The sequence below is a fragment of the Macaca nemestrina genome, chromosome 10 (assembly GCF_043159975.1).
Source record: "Macaca nemestrina isolate mMacNem1 chromosome 10, mMacNem.hap1, whole genome shotgun sequence".
In the NCBI taxonomy this organism is placed as follows: Eukaryota; Metazoa; Chordata; class Mammalia; order Primates; family Cercopithecidae; genus Macaca; species Macaca nemestrina.
The window spans coordinates 69,415,424-69,438,343 of record NC_092134.1 but is presented as its reverse complement, the minus strand read 5'-3'; the positions used below and the strand labels follow the sequence as shown (position 1 = coordinate 69,438,343).

Here is a 22,920-nt window from a genome sequence, read left to right as displayed (position 1 = left end):
AAATTATTAGCGTGAATCTGAAGCAGCCTTTAGAACTGCTGTGGAATCATTAGTGAGCATAATGCTTGTTTTCCTTGGGAGAAGATTTTGAGACGTCCTCATGTTTCAATAATATCCCCATGTCTATATGGAGATCCAAATCAATACTGTGTATCTGATAGTTCTGGCCTCTTAAACAGCCATATCTTTTACAGTTTCCTCAATGACAAAAAATCCTGTTACCCAAATTATTCTCTCTGATAAGGAGTGTGGAGCAGGTAATTTCAGGAATTTTTTTGTGTGTTAATGGATATAATAATCAAGAAGACACTTGTAGAAATACTCAATTCCATGCAGAGTTATAGGGAACAACTTCAAGACTTAAATCTTAATTACATCAAAACCAGTTATAGACATAGTTGCCTAAACTTGAAAGTTTTCAACAGGTTAAAAAAAAAAAAGTGAAGCATTTTAAAAACAACAATATTCAACTATTCAAATACTGATTATTTTAGATTTATGCCTTTAAAATTCTAAATGAAGCCTATTGGTCAAAATAAGCTTTTAGGTTCTGAAATCAGATATTCTGGATATGAATCTTGGCTTTGCCACTGTTGGGAGCTGTGTGGACTTGGGAATATTTGTAAATAAGCCTCAGTTTCTGCAGCTATAAAGTGGATATAGTAACCTACTCCAGATAGTCGTTTAGAGGATTCATGAGTTATATATGGAAAGTCACTTAGCCTAGTGTCTGGACTTAATAAGTCCTGGTAACTTTCATCTAATATCTTTATTATTATCTATAGTATAAGCACTTATTCTATATACCAGAATAATTATGTAATGTGAGATTATACCAGATATTATACCAAATGTATCCTCATTCCAAGGAGAGTATAGTTTTCACAATGATATGAAAAACACTTCCAGAGAATAAATTTTATTTTCTACTTATTATGAAGTTCCAAACAATATTTGTAAGCAAACAGTAATAAGTGCCCTCACAACAGCATTGCTTGTGGCTAAATTAAAATTTTTGTCCTCACCTTTGAACATTTAGTGGGAAATCAGGGAGTATCCAGGTGAATGCCCAAGCTGACCAAGACTCCGTGCCTCTCAAATCCCCCACAGCCATTTCACGTGGAGAGCCTTACCTTTGAGGCTTGATTTCTTCATTCAACAAAAGAGTTATTTAATTCCAAACCTTCTACTAGATAGAGACAATGTAAACACAGACAGGAGAGTACTCTGCTTTTACCCTCTTAAGTTCTGCTTAGCTATTTTAAGAGAAGGTCAGAATTTAGAGGCTCCTGCTACACAAGGGCTTGTTTCATTCTCAACCCTCACTTGTTTCCCAAAGAACCAGGGCTGATGTGCCTCTTGCCCTGTTCTCCAGCCTTGCCTTCTGCAGTCATGAGCTTTTGCTTCCTTCTTTCCATTACTCAAGCTGAAACAGAGTGCTCTGCATCTGGTTTGGTTCTGCAGCCAGAGAATGTGCAGTTCCTATGCTACACATAAAAATGTAATTAATGTCATCTGTCACAGTTGCAGGACAGGCTATACAGCCAGCTTGCAATAATCACTTTATTTAAGCACCTAATCACAAGGTGTTATTTACCAATTTTAAGAAAGTTAATAGAAGTATGTAGTTTGGAGGTATACCATCAAATGGTGGCATTTGAATATGTTAGTTTATCTCTATGGGTTTTAAATTATCTGGAAGTCTATCGTTTCCCCAAAGATGGTTTTAAAATCATTAATATGTTTTTATCCTTCCTTGGTTTGCATAATTACATGTACAATATAATTCATTTTGTTTCTTCACCAATAATGATGATATTTGTAAGCTGCCACTTACTGAGTTTTAGCTGTGTGCCAAGCACTGTACTCTGCATTTTCGTAAATTAACTCACATATCCTCACAGCTGCCCGGTGAACAGGTATTATATCCACACTTCAGGGATAAGGAAACAAAATGCTCAGGAGTATAAATTGCAGCGTCAGGCTGACTAGCATGTATTCTTGTCTTTGCCCGTATGTCTTAGATAGTTCATAGCTGCTATGTACTCTGTTGGTATTTCTTGGTGGTAATTAGAGATGTCACCCAATGCATAGGGTCAGAAACTTCTGAGAAATAGGACACTATGGTTCTTGTCCTAGTCATTTCTTATGAAAAGACTGAAGAATGATATTCTGGGAAGAGGCACAAAATCTGTCAGTCATCCAAGTTATAGGGAGGGACTCAAAGCAGCAGAAACTGGCCCCAAATCACTGAGAATAACCCCTCTTTCTCATAAATGCCACAGGTTGTCAGAGTCAGACTCACAGAAATTCAGTCAGCTCACTTGAGGTATTGCTGATTGTGTGGCTTAATCTGAAAGAAAGGAGAGGTTACTAGTAAGATTCATACTTATTTTTTATTTTGATCAAAGACAGCTCTATTCTATTTAAGTACCCCAACGTGAAAAACAAAGCAAAGATATTTTATGAAGGAGAAATGCTGTAGTTTCAAATACACCATTTAAAATAAGTTAATATTCAAACATGTTTTAGTAGAAGTTAATAAAAGATACCACTTGACTACAAATCTCTAAGGCTCTGACCTTGTTTTTTTTTAAAAAAAGGCCCGTAAGTTAAAAGCATCTGAAAACTATCAATCTATATATGTGAAAAAAGAACCTATTTCTCTTTGAATATAAAAATATATATGGATTGTAGACATTTAGAAAACACTAAAAATATAAAAAGAAATAATAATTACCCATATTAACACTACCTACTTTTAAATTTTAGGCTCTATCTTTTCAATATTTATATGTGTATACTATATTTAAATATGTACGTATATATTTTACAGAATTGAGATTTCATTCTATATGGCTTGGAAAGGTGCCATTTTCATATAGAATTATTAGTATTTCTCACATCTGGAAATAGACTACCTCACAACTACATAGTACTTTACTTTGTGCATGGCCATGTTAGTTTTCTGTTGTTGGACATTTAAATCTATGATTTTTTTTTTTTTTCTTATGCTACATTCTTTGAAGTAGAATTATCAAGTTGGAGGGTGGCCTTTGAATTTTGTTAGAATTTCATGTCTTGAATTAAATTCTTACCATTTGCTTTTCTGGAATAATGATGGCCATGGTTGTCATTTACAGACAAGTCATATATTCGCTGAAAAATTAATTGACTATTTTATTAGCAGTAAGCTACCACATATAATTTAGTGTACTTATATAACAGTAGTAAATAATATAACAAGAAGAACTTTTTCAAAGCATTTTAGTGCAGTGTTGCAGAAGAATTAAATGGTATTCCAGTGGCCTCAAGGGGCAGCTTAATTATTGATAGGGCCTGGATAAATAAGAATAGTTCAAGCTAACACTGCTAGCTGGTTCTCTTGGGTTTTATCAACCCCATGACTAGCTTTCTTTTTTTTTTTTTTTTAAGAACTAAGCCAAAACTAAACTATCATTTTTTGCAATGATGTAATTTTCTGAAATATTTTAGAACATATTTTTAATTTATATTTCTGAATTGCTTATCAGGATGGCAAGCACATAATAAGTGCTCTCTGAATAGCAATTATTGGTGCTGCTGTTCTTGGAGTTACATTGTTGCCTTTATTATTTAGTAACAATAGGATATGTGTGATTGGCCTGGCTTTAACTTTAATATAACAAGAGGAAGTACTGAATACTGAAGGCAACTGTAACACAATGGTAAGTATTTGAGTATCTAAACACAGAAATGGTACAATACAATTACAGTGTGCAAGATAAAAAATGATACACCTGTGTAGGGCAGCTCCATTCTAATCTTATGGGACCACTGTCATTGAGGACAATAACAGCTCTACAGGTTTGTAGCCTTGGAGCAGTGGATTATACCATATAGACCAGGTGTGTAGTAGGCTATACCATCTGGGTTTGTGTAAGTACACTCTATGATGTTCACACAACAATGAAATCGCCTAATGATGCATTCCTTAGAATATGTCTCTATTGTTAAGTAATGCCTGCCTGTACTTGAACTCATAATTACATTGAGACAAGTGGTCAAGGAACACTTGAAAACTTACTTTTTAGCTAAAATTAAAATCTAGAAGGGTAAATTGTTTTAAATGGATATCTCTAAGTTACTTTTGTTTTATTCTGTTTGCTAATCTGTAGTTTCTGATTTCACACAATGAACATGTTGTATAATAAAACACACAATAAAACAGTTATTTTTTGTAAACTGAAATCTGAAGGAAAAGGTTTGGTCCAGGTATACCAGTGTTTGTTTGCTGTAAAGGAGTGGGAAAACTCTATCCAGTAAATAATTCATCCCCAAATGCTGTTTATTAATGGAGAATCTGCCTATTCTATGGGTCCAGTTGAAAATTACACTTGGATTATGCACTCTTAAGATGGTTAAAATAGGAAGACATGAGATCAGAGGACTTCTGACTAAGACAGCAGATTCTACATGGGCTTCAACCACCTTACTTCCCAAATTATCTGTTAAATGACCCATCAAATACATAAATAGGAAAAACTAGAATAATTATTTCAACTTCAAGCAGAGCCCATCATTCCTTTGCACAAATCTTCTAATGACTCTCACCACACTCAGAGCAAAAGTCTACATCCCTACCTCCCTTCCCCAGCTTTATTCTTCTTTATAGCACTTACCCCTTTGTGACATACTATATATTTAATTATTTGTTGACTTTCTGTCTCCCCTCAATTCCAGTGAAAGTTCTTAAGGGAAGAGACCTTCATGTTGTTCACTGAAACAATGACTGGCACAGAGTAGGTGCTCAGTAAATATTTATTGAATGAATAAGTAATGAATAAAGATTTACTTCTGCATTAGAAACCAAAGATAGTGGCATTTACATAACACAAGTTTCAAGGCATTTCAGCAAGACCCAGCATTAGCAAGGCTAGGTTTAAGCAACACTATAATGTACAACCTACTTCCCAAGAGAAAGAAACCAGAGTGGGTCCTAGTAGCAACCCACCTTCACAGGTCAGCTAGGAGACTGATGACTCTCATCGCTGGAGCATCCTCTCTGTTCTGTCACAGATTGGTAGCCCTGGGACCATGGTGTTAAAAAGCACCACACTTTGCTCTAATCAGCCATAGGCACCATGAAATTCACCGGAAGGTTCCCAGGGCACAGTTTCCCACCTAACTCCCCCAACTGAAAATTGCTCTTACGATTATCTTCTTTTTCATCATTCCTTGAGATATTTGGAAATCCAGTCTATATAAAAATTACTCAAGAACTATCAGTCAAAATCAAGCTCAGCCTCCCATTTACTCTTAAGACAATACCAGGCAAGCATGGACTTCCTTAGAGAGATAATTATGCACATACTTACAGGGATAAGTATGAATAAACAGAGAAGAATACATAGTTCCTCTAAATATATGCTATAGTTTATTCATTCATTCTTCAGTAAGTACTTATTTGAGGCTTTCTTTGTCTCAGGCATTTGTCAAGATGTTGGGGATACAGCAGTAACCACCACAGGCCTTCTCCCTACCCCTGGGATCTTACAGTGGGACAGTACAGGCAATTACAGTCTTAATTACAGAATAGCATGTTAATTGTACAGCAAGGAGAGAAGGCCCTTACTTCTTAGGACTTGGAGATCAGGAAAGCTGCAATTTGAATCAGTTATTAAGAGTTAGCTGGAGAAATGATGGGAAAGGAGCAGAAAACTCTTCTAAGAAAAAACAGCATGTGTGAAGAATCACATGCCATGAGAGATTTCATGGAGGACAAGGGTGTTCTTTGTAGGTGAATCAAAGAATGGGAGAGGGCAGATGGCAAGAGAGATGATTGGCGAAATAAGAAAGAGTTGAAATTAAAGGCCATGTTGAGGAGTTCGAATTTATTCTAAGAACAGTGGAAAGCCATTCACAGGTTTAAACACGATAGTGACGTGATTCACTTTCAGTGTGCCTGGAGTGTGGAGAGTGGACTGAAAGGTAATAAGACAGAAAGACTCAGTTTGCAGCTCTTAGAACTAATCCAGATGAGAGATGACGATGCTTTTCCTTGGTTGTGGCAGTAGAAGCAGAGGAGCAGGTGGATTCGAGTGGTGTGTTGGAGATAGAATATGTAATGTAGGCCTGAGTAATTGATTGGCTGGGTGGGAGAGGAGAGAGATGTAGAGGGAGCAGTCAGAGGTGACACCCAGGCTTAGGCAGTTGTCAGGATGATAGGTGTCATATGAGAGGAGAAGGCTCAGGGCACAGAGGCTGTGATGGGAAAGGGATTGTGGAAAACATGGTGTTTACTTTGGGTGTGCCTGTGGATAACTGGGTAGAGAAGCCCCATAAGCAGACCAAGAACTTCAGGAGCGAGATCAAGACTAGAGAGTTGAGAATCTTCCACCTTTGGCAGGTCATTAAAATCCTGGGAGTAGTTGAGATAAACCAGGGAGAACATATAGGGTGAGGAGGGAAGAGTAAGGAAAAACTCACAGAAAAACTAGGAATTAAAGAATGAGAAGAAGAAACATATCCCATAAAATGACTGAGAAGGATCAGCCAGAGAGGTGAGAAGAAACGCAGGTGAGTGAGGTGTCCAGAAAGCTAAGTGAAGAAAATGCCAGGAGGGAGTGGTCAATATGCAAAGGCCATGACGTCCACTGAACTGAGCAGCAAAGGGTCACTGATTATCTCTGTAAGAGCAGTCTGGGCAGAATGGTAGATGTTGAGCGAGCAAATTGGGACAGCAAATGTGGACAGTATTGTCTAGAAATTTGCCTGTAAAGAGGAGGAAAGATAAGGGAGGTATTTGAAGAAGAACATTGGTCAAGAAAGGTTTTTTGTTGTTGTTGTTGTTTGTGTTTGTTTGGGGTGTGTGTGTGTGAAAAAAACAGGATGTTAGGACGAACTAGTTTAAAATGTTGAGGAGGACCAGGCCTGGTGGCTCATGCCTGTAATCCCAGTGCTTTGGGAGGCCAAGGCGGGAGGATCACTTGAAACCAGGAGTTCAAGACCAGCATGGGCAACATAGCAAGACATGATTTCTGTAGAAAAAATATTTAAAAGTTAGCCGGGCATGATGATGTACACCTGTACTCCCCCAACTACTTAGGAGCCTGAGGAGGGAGGATTGCTTGAGCCCAGGAGTTCAACGCTACAGTAAGCAATGAATACACCACTGCACTCTGGCCTGGGCGACAGAGTGACGCTCTGTCTCTAAAAAAATCCAAAAATAATATGTTGAGGAAAAGGAGCCAAAAAAAGGGAAGCTTGACATTTTAGGAGAGAACAAGTGTAACTGATTGACCCAAGACTCTGCCAAGGGAGCAGGTAATGGGACCCAAAGGACAGGCAGAGGGATTAGCCTCTGGCAAAAGACTGTATTTGGAGATGAGAGAAGAGCTGCTATGGATGCGGGATTCTCTATTCCTGTTTCTTTGTGAAGTTAGAAGTGATAACATCTCATAAGCAAGAGGAGGAGAAAGAATGGTCTTTTGGGAAAATAAGGTTTGAGAAAAGTAGAAAAGATTCCAACCAACCCCTGGAGGGACTGAGAATTAAAAATAAAAGAAATATGATGTGAAAAAGAATCCCCACTTGAGAAAATACCACAATATGAAAATAGGATATGAGTTTTCAAATAAACTTGCTGAAAAGACACACACACGTAGTACTTTCAAGCCTCAAGCTTGCATGACTTCTACAAGCATTCCATAAAAGCATCCTCTTTTCAAAAAGAACACAAGTTAGGTATTATATATAATATTAAATGTCAGAAAACAATGGAGCAAAACCAAGGACAATTGAAGGAAAGTTACAACTCCAAAATTCTAGATACAACCAAGTTGTTACTCATTTTAAAAAGCAATTGAAGAGCAATCTTAAATATGTAGTGTACTTTCCTGAATGCACACTTAGTTTGGGTAGCTTGTGTGCAAAGTTAGCATTTTCCTTTTATCAACTCCCTGAAGTATTTCTTGCCCACAGTGGCTTTGGGCTTGGCCACATGACTTGCTTTGGTCAATGGGACAATGGTAAATGTGAAGCAAGCAGATACTTGAAAAGTGCTTCCACATTGTGGCCTGCCCTCTTTTGATGCTTTTAGACATGTAACATGTTATCAAGTCCCAGCTAGCTTGCTGGATGAGGCACAAGACTACATGGGAGGCAACTGAAACCTCCTGAGTGACAGCCAGCCAAATATTACACATATAATGAGGACATTTTAGATCATCCAATTGCCAGCTGACCCCAGCTGATTGCAAATGCAAGAAAGAACACAGCCAAGCCAGCTCAGAACAGAAGAATCTCCCAGCTGGCCCACAGAATCCTGAGCTAAGTAAAGTGTTGCTTAAAGCCACTAAATTTGGACGTTTTGTTCCACAGCAAAAGTTAAATGATGCCCTAGGTAAAGACCTGTGCCCTCCCCAAAAGGTAGATGAAATCAGAAGATATACATAGGTTTTGGGTAAATAGACTAAGTATACTCCACCATGACTTTCCCACTGAAGGCATGTTTAAAAACTGAATACCTGTAGCAGTTTAAAAACTGAAAATTAAATAGCAGCAGGTAGGTTGGGGAAGAAGACCAGATTTTTAAAATTCCATCAAATTGGCATTATGTTTTCCACTTCTTTTCCTTCAGTATCCTCCAGCCTAAATGCAAGGCAGCTAGAAACCTGAAAGTAGACATTGGACTTACTTAAACATAGAGGGCTGTAAGAGAAACTGTTAGCTGTGACACAAAAAGCCGAAAAGGGAAAATAAAGATGATCAAAATTTTTCATTTTTCTCACTACTTCCTCATGCCCCAGTCACTAGACAATCCCAAAATGGCAACAGCAGCAGTGACACCAACAGAGGCCTACAATTACCTACAACTCTGAAATAGAGAAACTTTCCTCCCTGATCAGAGGAGCTGTGATCCAAGAGGGTGGGGCAACCACCTGTTGTTTTATTTTCTGTCTGTCCTGCTGCCACGTGGCCTCAGATGTGGACACAGTCATAACGAGTGTTTAGTAGATTAGAAAAACTGAAGCCCCAACTTTCCAGTTAGAGCAATGAAAAGGGGAGCCCTAGGAACTAAAAAGTACTGGGGAGATTTCAGAAAGGGTAAAGATTGAGAAAGCAACACCATAAAGTTCTTTATGAACTGCTGAATCCCTAAGCTACACATGAATGGGACTTATCCTAGACAGAAACTTACCAAAGACTTCAAGAATTGAACTATAGAATAGGAGCGTTGTGTGAGTTCCAGAGAAGCCACTTTGTGGTGCATCTGCAGGACAGGTATGAACAGCACTGCAAAGATGTTGGAAACAATTAACAACAGGATACTGGTCAGAATTTGTATTCTGAATCCAACTAGACCGATTTCCTGGTGGAATAAAATTATCAGAATTCTGTATATGGTTTAAACAAGACTTGGAGTTTCATAATATAATATGCAGAATATCTAGAATACAATCCAAAATTACTCAGCATACAAAGAACCAGGAAAACTTCAACTTCCATGAGTAAAAACATTGATAAACATCAAATTCTGAGATGACACAGATGTTTGAATTATCTAACAAAGATCTGTGTGTGTATGTGTGTGTGTGTGTGTGTGTGTGAGAGAGAGAGAGAGAAAGAGAAAGAAAGGAAAGAAGGAAGGGAGGGAGGGAGGGAGGGAGAGAGGAAGTGTCTCATTCTGTCGCCCAGGCTGGAGTACAGTGGCTCAATCATGGCTCACGGTAGCCTTGACCTCTCCAGGCTCAGGTGATCCTCCCACCTCAGCCTCCCAAGTAGCTGGGACTATAGGTGTGCACCACCATGCCCAGCTAATTTTTGTTATTTTTTTGGAAGTGGGGTTTTACCACGTTGCCCAGGCTGGTTTTGAATTCCTAGGCTCAAGTGATCTGCCTGCCTTGGCCTCCTAAAGTGCTGGGATTACAGGCATGAGCCATTGTGGCTGGCTACAAAGACTTTTAAAGCAACCATGATAAAAAATGTTCCAAGAAGTAAGGGCAGATACTCTTGAAATGAATGGAAAGCCAGGAAGTTTCAGCAGAAAAATAAAAGGTATAAATGGAAATTTGAGAACTGAAAAATGCTATAACTAAAACAACAACAACAAAAATTCACTAGATAGACTCAGTGTTAGAACGGAGATAACAGAGGGAAGAATCAGTGTATATGAAGGTAGATTAACAGATATAACCTGGTCTGAACAACAGAGAGAAAAAATATTTTTAAAAAAATGAACAGAGCCTCGGGGACTTTGGGAATGATACCCAAATGTCTAACATTTGTGTCATCAGAGGTCCTGAAGGAGAGGAGAAAGAGTGTGGGGCATAAAAATAAAACTAATTGAAAAATAATTGCAAGAAAATTTCCCAAATTTGGCAAATGACATAAACCTACACATTGAAGAAGCTCAGCAAAACCAAACTAGATGAACCTGAAGGAGTCCATATCTACACACATCATCATAAAACTGAAAACTAAAGACAAAGAAAAATATATTGAAAGCAGCCAGTGAAAAATGATATATTATTTTTGGGGGAACATTAATTCAAATGGCTGTGGGACTCTCAACCCACTCAATGCTAGCAGCACCTCACAGGTTGTGACAACCAAAAATGGATTCAGACAAGCCAGGTGTCCTCTGGGGGCAAAGTTGTCCCCGGCTGAGAAACATTAATGTAAATTGATTGAGTCTTCCATCCTAGTTTTTTTTAAAAGAAATATTCCAATTTGGTTTGTTTTCCCATCTTAGGGTTTACAAGTCCAAATTCAATGAACAAACATAGGGTCGGTCAGAAGGCACCCAGTCCCTCATGTCCCATGAAAAAGGAGTTAAAAAATATTGTTCAGTACCAGGTTTATTCAATTTCAGTTATTTATAAAAGATGAGCACTTAATAAAATTCATATTCTTTTTTTTTTTTTTTTTTCGTTTGAGACAGAGTCTCGCTCTGTCACCAGGCTGGAGTGCGGTGGCGCGGTCTCGGCTCACTGCAACTTCCACCTTCTGGGTTCAAGCGATTCTCCTGCCTCAGCCTCCCGAGTGGCTGGGACTACAGGCGTGTGCCACCACACCCAGCTAATTTTTGTATTTTTAGTAGAGACGGGGTTCCACCATGTTGGCCAAGACGGTCTTGATCTTTTGACCTCGTGATCTGCCCGCCTCAGCCTCCCAAAGTGCTGGGAATACAGGCATGTTCGTTTTCAGAGAAGTTCATTTTCAAAGAGGCACAGACACACTGAATCCTTACTCATTCTTCTCATCTGAGAAAGAAGATGCTGCTTTAAGAAAGACACTGATGAGGAGAGAACATTCCTACCATATGTTGAGGTGTCTGCAATTGAGATCAACAAATTCTAAAGCCACCTAAGAACAGTATTCTGGTTGCTAGCCAACTTTCTTACCAGTTGAAGACTATGTTTAATACCACATGGTAGGGATTCTAAAAGATTTTCAGCAGCTTTAAGAAATGCCATATTGGGGGAGATTGCACATATAGCAAATATTTGAATTAAGAAACACTTGTGATACCTTGGAATATATCAACCTAAAAATATGCATTTGCAGAAGAGATACCGAATATGGCTGTCAGATTTATTTCAGTACCTTTTAAATTTCAGCAGAAAAAAAATTATTGTGAGTGAAGCAGTTAAATAGGAACAAGAAAATTTGCCAACTAAATACTTTGTATAATTGACCTTGAAGCCTATAAAAAAGGAAAGATCTTGACACTGGATATATGAACTATTTAGATTGAGAAAAAATCATGTTCAATAATTAGTAGTAAATAAACACATGCACTACTTTTACTTTTTAAACGTTAACAGTTTCAAATGAACACATAGAACCATAATTGGCTAATGTGCTGGCTTGAACAAACGTGTCCATAAAAGTTTTATCTTAGCTGGGCGCATTGGTTCACACCTGTAATCCCTGCACTTTGAGAAGCCAAGGTGGGAGGATTACTTGAGGCCGGGAGTTCACACTAGCCTGGGCAACATAGCAAGACCCCCATTTTACAAAAATAAAAATTAAAAAATAGCTGGGCATGGTGGTGTACATCTGTAGTCCCATCTACTTGGGAGATGGAGGCAGGAGGCTCATTTGAGCCCAAGAGTTCAAGGCTGCAGTGAGCTATGATTGCACCACTGCACTGCAGCCTAGGAGACAGAGCAAGACCCCGTCTCTTAAAAAAGTTTTAACTCTTTAGCTCGAAAGATGGAGATTGCATAGGTCTACTATTATAATCAACCTTTATTATTTAACAAGATCTAATCACTCTACCGAAGAAGTCATGACAAATCCGTAGTAACTTATACTTCTCTTCCCTTTTTATTTTTTCTGAAACCTAACTTTACTGAAATCAGCTTTTCCCAAAACAGAATAGGCATTATATTTCTTTATTTATTCAACAAACCTCCATTGATAACCTTTATGTGATAGGCACAGTGGTGGCTACTAAGGTCACAAAAGTGAGTAAGACACAAATCTTCAACTGGTACCCCTGTAGGATCTTAGACTCTAGTAAGGAAAGGAACTATAGACATAAAAATTACATTACAAATTGGTAACTGCTCTTAGATAGATAGGACCTAAGACCATGAGAGCACAAAGGATTGAGTAAAGTATTCTGGCTGGAAGAAAGGCCTCGCAGAGAGAGCGACATTTAGTCAAGCTCTTAAACTTGGTGGGGCTTTACAGAGAAACTAGGGAAAGTACATTCTTCTATACTGACAGACCAGCAAGGGCAAGTCTCTGAATTTCTGATCCAGCCTAGCACATATCTAGGAAATGAAGCTAGGGAAAGATAAGGGTAGATAAGACTCCTGGTGGCCCCTTAACAGCAATGAGTTTTAAAGATGAATCAGGCCACTTACGTGCCTAGAGCAAATGCTCACATCTCTTACCCAGCTGGCTGGTGTTAAGAGTGTAGCCTGTGGTGTGGTGAAAGATAAACAGTTCTGAGATCTAGAGAGGCAGGTTGTGGTAGGCACAAGAATTTGAATCTCAGTTTGAGGAATTGGTATGTTGTTATTTAAGCAATTAAGGATGCTAAGAGAGTTTGAAAGCAAATATATGACTTAATCAGCTTTGGTTTTTGAAAGCATTGTGAAGCATTTGAAAGCATTGGAGTGGGAAGAAACTTGTCTTGGGGAACCTGGTGAGGAAGCTGTTGCATTAGTAATCTGGGTGATAATTTTTATCCTATCATGTGAATTGTGGCCAGAGCATAACTCTATACTTATAATGACATTGCCTTCAAAACGTTCTTATTGTTGTCAACCACTAGTGTGTCCTGGGGGGAAAAATAATTCTCATTGGTGCAGATTAATAATGAGTGGAATGGATTTTTGCTGTTGACTTATAAAAGCCCTGTTAGTAATTTAAGTCCAGAATATTTTTATTCAGTCCATCCTATTCAGATTTTCTTAAGGCTTCTACTTCTTTAGCTGATGGATCTTTAGCTTACTGGGAAAAGAAAAAGAATCTAATCCTGATTCCTAGATTCTTGGACTTACAGTAACTATGCAGACATGGATTTGGACTGACTCCACCAAACAGGGCAATCACAAGTGATTACAAGTTACTGAGTGGCCTGTGTTGCTTCCTAATCCTCCCAAGATCTTAGCCTCCATTCCTTGAAATATAAAAACATGTACTTAATATCACTAGCTAGAAAATAACAAACCATTATCTGTGAGGCAAGGAGAATTTGCTCTGATTTCTTTAAACTGTGTCATATAAGGCAGTGGTCCCCAATCTTTTTGGCACCAAGGACTGATTTCATGGAAGGCAATTTTTCCAAGGGCAAGGGGATAGTTTCGGGATGAAACTGTTCCACCTCAGATAATCAGGCATTAGATTCTCATAAGGAGCATGCAACCTAGATCCCTTGCATGCACAGTTCACAGTAGGGTTTGTGCTCCTGTGAGAATCTAGTGCTGTGGCTGATTTGACAGGGAGCGGAGCTCAGGCATTATAATGGTGGCTCAGCCACCACTCACCTCCTACTGTGTGACCCATTTCCTAACAGGCCACAGACTGGTACCAGTCCACAGCCCAGGGGTTGGGGACCCCTGGTATAAGGAGCAGTTAAAGACATTGGGAATATTTAGTACAGAGAAAATAAGTCTCAGCTAGGACTCAATATTTGAAGACCTATCATACAGACGATGGTGTCAGCATACCTCCTCTGTAAGGCTACAGAAGTTAAGACCAACTGGAGGAACTTAAGTAGAGACAGCTTTACTTTACCCTAAGAAAGACCTCCTAACGGTCCAAGTCAGCAAGGCTGTCTAAATCAGATCTAGAGTTCTGCTTTGTTGCAGTTTTGCAGTATTCTCTGGAATGGACTTTATCTTCCTTAATATAGTACCACAGACACAGTTGAGTATTCTAAAAAGTAAATCTTGAATTATGTTGAGTTGACTAAGACATTCTAATTTGAAAATTTATATGAATAGACTGTTGCATTTGAATTTAGAAAAACCGAAAATGTCTTCACAAGATAAAACAAAGATATGATGCTGAGCTAATAATAGTATCATAATGATGGTAAGAGATAATACTTATGGAATGCTTAGTATGTGCCAGACACCCTGTTAAGCACATAAGCATGGGCATCTCATTTAATCCTTTTACCAACCTGTGGAGTATATACTGTGATCTTTCCTTATTTTACAGTGGAAACAGCTCAGAGAAGTTAACTATATTTAAACAGATATTTAAATAGCTTGGCCCTTTTTGAAGGTTTTGGGGGTTTTCCCCTTAAAGTGCCTGTCATCCCATGTGCAATTGCCCATTAGCCACAAGCATTTTTAAAATTTCTCTGATTGTATTCAGCAACCCAAGTTCTTTGTCAAAAAGATACTTACTCCATAAGAATGTTTTTCTTTTTCTATTCGTTATGGCACCTGTACTTACACCCATTGTCAGACTGATGACCAGTTAACTGGCTGTAGTTCTGAGATGGTGCTATTCAGCCAAATATCAATCTTTAAAGGAAGTTTCTGATTTTGTTTACATTTTGAAAGATCAGTTAGTTTATTTAAAAAATTATGGGTATAGTTCCAGAGTGATATAAATATGGAGATTTTGCTTGGCTTAAAGTGTTTGAAGATGCATAAATCAGACTGGATTGAAATTGTTGTGATTACCTCTCTGTTTCTCTCCTAGACTGTAAGGTCACTTTTCTTTCCTAAACACATAGGAGACACTCAGTAAAAACTAGTAGAGTGAACGGGTGAATGCATGACTGAGTATGTGAATGAATGAACTTACTTCAGTATCTCAAAGAATCTCTGCCTTTTGCTTGCTAATCCAGTGGATGACTTACATTATTAATGAGCAAACTTCCTGCTTGTTGATTTGCTTAGTTCCTCGATTTTTCTTACCACAGTGCTATTAAGACTAAGGTTATGGGTTTCCTACACAGTGTGGTCTAGTTTGCTTCATTGCATGATATACTTATAATCCCAGCCACCTGAGTTGTAGATGTGAGCTTTTGGTCACACCAGGGAGCGGAATAGCTTTGGATCTCTCATAATTATGGCTGTCACAGAGGAGAAGGCCAGTTGGCTTTACTAATAAATTAGTAGGCTCAAGTTCGTGCACTAAAGAAGACATATTAATATGGTAATAGTGAGAACTTGTTCCTAAAGCTGAGTTAATTGCATTTTTGTAAAGTTCAGCATATTGAAAATGGTTTGGAACTACTTTTTGATATTTTTAGTTAATTATATTATAGTCTGAAACAGTTTTATAACTCATTCTGATTTTAATTAAGTAGGTTTATTTACATCAGTCACTGAGAATTTATATGTAACTTATTCATTTAGTGACACTGAAAAGGTATTTCCAGTTTATCAGCATTTTGAGTAGAGAAACAACTCTTCATGTGTTTTTTGAAGAGCTAGGGAAATGAAAATGAAGATACTTCTTTCATCTACTTTATTTCCTGTAGGATTTAAATCTCAGTCTTGAGTTACTTAATCAGCCCGTTCAAGTACTGTTTATGTGTGGTAGGTTGTGAGTGACTTTGGTGTTGATGACTATGCATGCACCTTTCAGATTGTCTGCTCGAAGGCTGAACACAGCAACAGGCAACCTTTTTCACCTGGATGTAGAATACCACTTTTGTCCAGCGACTACATTAGTAATTGTAATAGATGCCCCAGATAGTTCCCTTTATGGTTAAGTTTTGTTTTAATTTGAAATGAAGCTCTGGTTTCTCTGTGTTTACGATTCCTTCTAATTTCTCCTTTTCTAGTGGCAAGGAGTTTTGTCTTTAAAAATTCTGATTTTTACCCCTTTACGGTAAAGTAGATCATCAAACTAATTCCATGATAGCTTCAATACTTAGTTGTGATTTTAATAAGTACAAAACCATGTCCCTTGTCAGTTAGAAGGAAAATGTGCAGAAACACTGTAAACATTACCTAGAAATTTGGTTCAGGCCATCAAGCACAACCCAACTTTCTCCTTTAGGCATTTTAGAAGATGCTGTTGCCTGTGTCTTCAGTGTTTACCTGAATTAAGGGAATGTATTATTATAGAGACACATGAACATGAGTTTGGAAACTTAAAAGCGCACATGCTGTGGAAGTATGGCCTGATCCCTTTAAGCAGAATTTACATCCCAAACTGACTGAGCATGAGACACTATCATCATCTGAAACCCTCTCATTAAATATTTAATCTGGTTTTTCTCTTTCTCTTCTACTCCCACGGTGACTCAGCTTATAGTCAGGATTTCTTGACTGGTCATCACAATAGATTTACTTTAAAAATACCTCTGAAAAAGGCCACAGGCCTTCTGAATGGGTCATTGAATCCAACCACATAGATCACTTGATAGATTGCTCAGTGTACTCATATGTGTTTGTATTAACTATCCTCTTTGTTCTTCCTCTCCCTCCTTTCTGGGAGGTTCTGGGGATAAGACTGCAGCCTTCCAGGAATAGGGACCCTGGCCAGGGCCCACCCAGTGTAGCACTTACCATAGCACTCCATGTAGAAAGCTGTTTTGGTATGTCTGGCGCCTTTGTGAGATTGCAAACTGGAGTGCAGAAACCAGTCCTTATTCAGTGCTTTTCATTCAGCAGATGTAGATCCTGTACCTCCAGGTACCAAGCACCAAAGTAGGCACTGGGAATGCAAGGACAATTGTTAGGATGTGGTCCCTGCTCTCAAAGAAACTGTGTTTATGAAGAAAGAAACAAATGTGACAAGCCTACTAGTAACATTTCAGGTGTTTAATAAGGACCATTTCAGTAAAACCCTGTAACAGAGACTGTTAGCATTTCCTTTTTGTCAGTGGAAAAGCTGAACCTTCACAAAATTACTTAACTTGTACATGGACTGTAACAAGGTAGTTTGAACACAGGCACTTCAACTTTAGCGTTTGAACTCTTAGCCAGTATACTAGGTAGCCTAGAGGTGATAATAAATTAATGTATTATAAAATCACAAGGAAGGAAGACCTAATCTCTTTCCTTGGGGGACAAGGTGAAGTTACCAGAAAGTTTTTACAGAGTTACATGTAGGATTGTACCAGGCAAAGAGAGGGAGGGAGAGTCTAGGAAAGAGGAAATGACATGGGGAAAGCGCAGAGATGGGAAAGCAGGGCCTGAGACTTAGCAGTTTAGGACCAGGCTGAAGGATCAGGTGTGAAATTTGTGGAAAGTGAAGTAGACTAGTTAGGCAGAAGTTATGGATGACTTAAAAAAAATATTGAAGTCTATCCTAAAATAATATAGCAAGTCTTTCAACAATTTTAATCAGAGGAAGCTTAATTAGATTTTTTTTTAATTCTCATGACCTATAGAAAAAAATTGACCAGCCAGAATTGGTAAGATTGGTAACTTCTTCAAGGAAAAGCAGTCAGTCTTAGAAGAACCCTAGATTTCTGACTGGAGTGACATTATTGTCCTAGAAGCATTATAATTTCATTATAACCCTTTTAAAAAATAAACTTCCAGCATGTATCAAGAGTCTTAAAAATGTTTATACTTGTATGCTAGTAATTTCATGTCTTGGAATTGGCTTAAGCAAATAATACAAATGCAAGATATATGCCTTTTGATCAGCATTTATGATATTAGTTCAGAGTGCTTAAAACATATCGGTGAAATTGAGTAAAGAAATAAATGATTGACTGGTTGGTAGAAAATAGTGGAAACATTGGAAACAGTACATTTACATTTAATGTTCATGTATGTTTACTACGTAGTTATGAATCCAGTTGTGGTTCTGAAAATTATATAATTACATGTAAAAATGTATTGTAACTTAAAAAAAAGCAGAATAGGAAAATATACTTAGACCTATGTTTAAATAAACTTGAAAGAAATACATCAAATCTTAATGGTGGGCCAAGTGCAGTGGCTCACACCTGTAATCCCAGCACTTTGGGAGGCCAAGGCAGGCAGATCACTTGAGCACAGCCTGGACAACATGGCAAAATCCTCTCTACATAAAATACAAAAATTAGCTCGGCATGGTGGCACGTGCCTGTAGTCCCAGCTACTCAGGAGGCTGAGGTGGGAGAATCTCCGGCCACTGCACTCCAGCCTAGGTGACAGAGGGAGACCTGTGTCAAATAAACAAAAAAAATTATAAAGGGGGGATTGTCCTTCTGTTCTCTATTTCTTCAATATTCAATATACTTAGTTCATTTTCATGGTGGAAAAAGGTTAAAAACTTTGAGACTGTTCATTTTGGACTAATGTTAGAAATATCTGAAACATCAAAATGACAATAAACAGTGAACAATTGGAAATAGGCTTGGAATTAAACTCTGGGTTTATACACTGGAGACATTCAGTAAATGTTAACTGAATTGAAGTTCTATCCATTTTCCTTCCCTTGGGTCGGGACCCCAGAATCCTAATGAAATGTATTAGAATATTAGAAGTTTTACTATTATTTGAATATATTAATGAGGAACAAAAACTTCTTCCCTAACACAGAAGAAACATTGATTGCTCTCCTTAATACTTAAAATTATTTTTCTTATGTGGCAATTGTTGTTCAAGGGCCAAGGGTCTGCTCTCACTGCTTTCAAATATTTTAAGTTATTATCTTTTTTTTTTTTTTGATAGTGGGTCTCACTCTGCCACCCGGGCTGGAGTGTATGCTCACAGCTCACTGCAGCCTCGAACTCTTAGGTTCAAGAGATCCTCCCACCTCAGCCTCCCTCGTAGCTGGGACCACAGGTATGCACCACCATGCCCAGCTAATTTTTATACTTTTTCTAGAGGTGGAGTTTCCCCATATTCCCTAGGTTGGTCTCCAACTCCTAGGCACAGACAGTCTGCCCACCTCAGTCTCCCAAAGTGCTGAGATTACAGGCATGAGCCACTACGCCCAGCCTACTTTCTAATTTTTAATGAAATAGAATCCATAGGCGTATTTAACCTATTAATTTTTTTTTTTTCTAATAGAGACGTGGTTTCACTGTGTTGCCCAGGCTGGTGTTAAACTCCTGAGCTCAAGTAATCCTCCTGCCTCAGCCTCCCTAAGTGTTAGGATTATAGGTGTGAGCCACCACACCTGGCCTCACTTATTGAATTTTGATGGACTTTTGACAATCCAGATATTTTCTAATTAAAGGATTTCAGTTCATTAGCCTAGTAATGCCGTATGCTAACTGGACCACACCAGGTACATTTTGGTTTAAAGATTGCTTCTTTGGGAGTCCAGAGTAGCATTTTGAAGAAACAACTGTTTCTCGTTGTTACTGTAATAAACTGGAAACGTATTTAAAGTGGGGGTAACATGAGGTGCTTCCTCCACTGTTGCCATACCGTGAGGACAGGAACCATGTCTCCAGGATATAGATTAGGACTTGATGTTTTGTCCAGCCCAAGTATCTGTGAATACAAGGATGTGTGAATTCATATTTCACAAATTAGTCATATAAACTAGTGCTTCTCAGAGCATAGTTCAGTTCCTTAGCAATTTTTGCAGACTAGTGTTGGGAAGAAAATCTTTAATTTCTATGTTATTTACTAGACGATAGAGGGTTTGGACTGTCATTCGAAGTGAACAAACAGGCAGAAACTTTGGTGCTGTGTCATGAGGATAGCCAGGGGTCTACCTACTGAAAGGAACTCCACACTGACTTTTCACAAAATCTAAAATTCCTACTGGAGCCTGCTCCTCAAGGGCCTCTTTCATGAGTTACATATACCTTATCATGTGGACTTGAGGAATTATCCATTTCCTAAGGGATGTTTCATTAATTCATTCAATAGCAATGGTAGTAGGACCCCCTGAGAAAATGGAACATAGGAAGATAGATTTAATATACACACATGGCAAGGGAATATGGATATAAGAAAAGCTGGAGCATAATCCTTATGGGCCCTTTGGAATCCAGGGTCACCTGAAGGAATCTAAAGGCCAGGGCAGTAGGGAGGGACATCAAAGTCAACTCAAGCCCCTCCTTCAGGGAAGCCAAAAGAATCAATGTCAAAAGAGACCACGAGAAAGGACAATGTGATGTGGCCTTTTCACTCAAGGGAGTTGCCATGACGAACAGTATCTGGAAAAAGAAATAATGATAATTATGGTGTATTCACTGTGTTTTAGGAACCATTCTTAATACTATGCATGAATCATCTTTTTAACACTTACAAGAACCTTATGAGATAAGTACAATGCCTGTATTCATTTTACAGGTCAGGAAACTGAGGCATAGGCAGATCCAAAGTCCTTAAACCTTCACATTATGCATTCTGACTCTGTAGTCCTTAGACCTTGCTTTTAAGCATTATATTATACTGCCTGCAGACAAACTTTATATATTTCAGGGCCTCTGGGGAACGACAAAAGAAAAATGTAAGTGTATGCCTGGCAGAGCACAGTCTGTCTGTGATGCCAGATGTCTTCTACCTCATTATCTGAAGTCTTAGAAAATATGGAACATACTATGACTCGTCAGCACATGGACACATAGAGGGGAATAACACACACTGGGGCCTGTTGGAGGATGGAGGCTGGGAGGAGGGAGAAGATCAGGAAAAATAACTAACGCGTATTAGGCTTAATACATGGGTGGCAAAATAATTTGTATAACAAACCCCCATGATACAAGTTTACCTATACTACAGATCTGTGCATGTACCCCTGAACTTAAAATAAAAGTTAAATAAAAGAAAAAATCATCCTGTCCTAAGATATTTGGCCTAAGATAGCTTTGAGGACCCTTCTAACCCCAAACCTAAATCTTTTATCTGACCCAGAATATTTTCTTGGGTTAAGGTTTCTTGAACATAAGGGATTTTTTTGTTGCTGTTATTGTTCTGAAGTCTTAGCCAAGAAATATTTTCTTCTTTTCTTTTTCTTTTTTGAGACAGAGTCTCACTGTATCACCCAGGCTGGAGTGCAGTGGTGTGATCTCAGCTCACTGCAACCTCTGCCTCCTGGGTTCACGCAGCTGTCATGCCTCAGCTTCCTGAGTAGCTGGAATTACAGATGTGTGCCACCACACCTGGCTAATTTTTGTACGTTCAAGAGAGATGGGGTTTCACCATGTTGTCCAAGCTGGTCTTGAACTGTTGGCCTCAAGTGATCTGCCTGTCTCGGCCTCCCAAAGTCCTGGGATTACAGGCATGAGCCCAGTGCGACCAGCCATCTTTTCTTTTTAGACTTGCTACCTGAAACGTGGGTAGCTGAGCAGAGTTACTTGGTGGCCTTTGATCCCATTAGAGAGTTCTAAATTGTTGGCCTAGATCCTTGAATGAAATCTGATATTAAAATAACACCAAACTGAAGTCATAGGAGATTTGTAGTGTAATATATACCCTCTCGATAATCAAGACAGAGGAAAAATAAAATGAGTTTCAGTTGACTTCATTTTTTTACTTGAAACTTTCCTTTCACTCTTGGGTGATTTGTAACCCACATCTTCACATATCAGGGACACAGCAAGACATAAAATCCGTAATTCCAATTTGGGATTTTAGAAGCTGTCAGAGCTTAGTAAATAGCACCACTCTCTTAGATACTCCAAGGAAATTCAGTGAAAAATACTGCTAATGAATTTAAATTTCTCCAAGTTCAGGTACTGCTCTGATGCCATCTTCCCACACTGTTTTATCTTCCATGAGTCTTCAGTCTGTCATACTTATTTGGCTTTTGTTGAGGCCTGACACAATGACCTCATGTTTACAAGATGGATGTGGGCCAGAACTAGGACCCTCTTTAAATTCTGCATTCTTGGTGCCCACTTGCCCAAGCACCACACAGGACACTGCAAGGTTGCAGAACTGATTAAGATACGGCCCTTATCCCTAATACTGTTAGTCCAGTGAGAGGTATATACATGAACCAGTGGATGTTGTTGTTGCAAACTGTAGATTAAGCTTTGCTACATATCTTTTTTCCATTTTCTGTAGCTGACTACATAATGAATTCAAAATGGGGGGAAAAAGGTCATTTGGATGTAAGATTTCTTTAAAATAACTTACAGCTTTTGCTGAAAGTAATATTCAAATACTTCTCTATCAAACTCTCAGAATTAGCCTAGGGAAGGGTATTTTAAATGCTGTTTTTTACCAACTGGGTAGAAGGATGATACTCTCCACTTTTTTGTCTTCATTGAAGATAATAATAAATGCAGAGGTAAAAGTTTATGGACCTTGAGTGGACTTACCATTTTACTGCTTTGAAAGTGCTTTCTTGCCAGGCTCGGTGGCTTACATCTATAATCCCAGCACTTTGGGAGACTGAGGCAGGCAGATCACTGAGTTTGAGACCAGTCTGGGCAATATGGTGAAACCCTGTCTCTACAAAAAAATGTAAAAACTGGTTGGGCTTGGTTGCACGCCTCTGTAGTCTCAGCTACTTGGGAGGCTAAGGTGGGAGGATTGCTTGAACCCAGGGGTTCAAGGCGGCAGTGAGCTGTGAGCATGTCACTGCACTGCAGCCTGG

General features: G+C 38.6%; 1 protein-coding gene across 3 annotated transcripts in view; it reads left to right on the top strand.

Moving 5' to 3' along the window:
- LOC105474026 (SLIT-ROBO Rho GTPase activating protein 1) overlaps positions 1-22,920 on the top strand; it is a 303,892-nt gene that overhangs the window by 156,114 nt on the left and 124,858 nt on the right. The window lies entirely within an intron of this gene.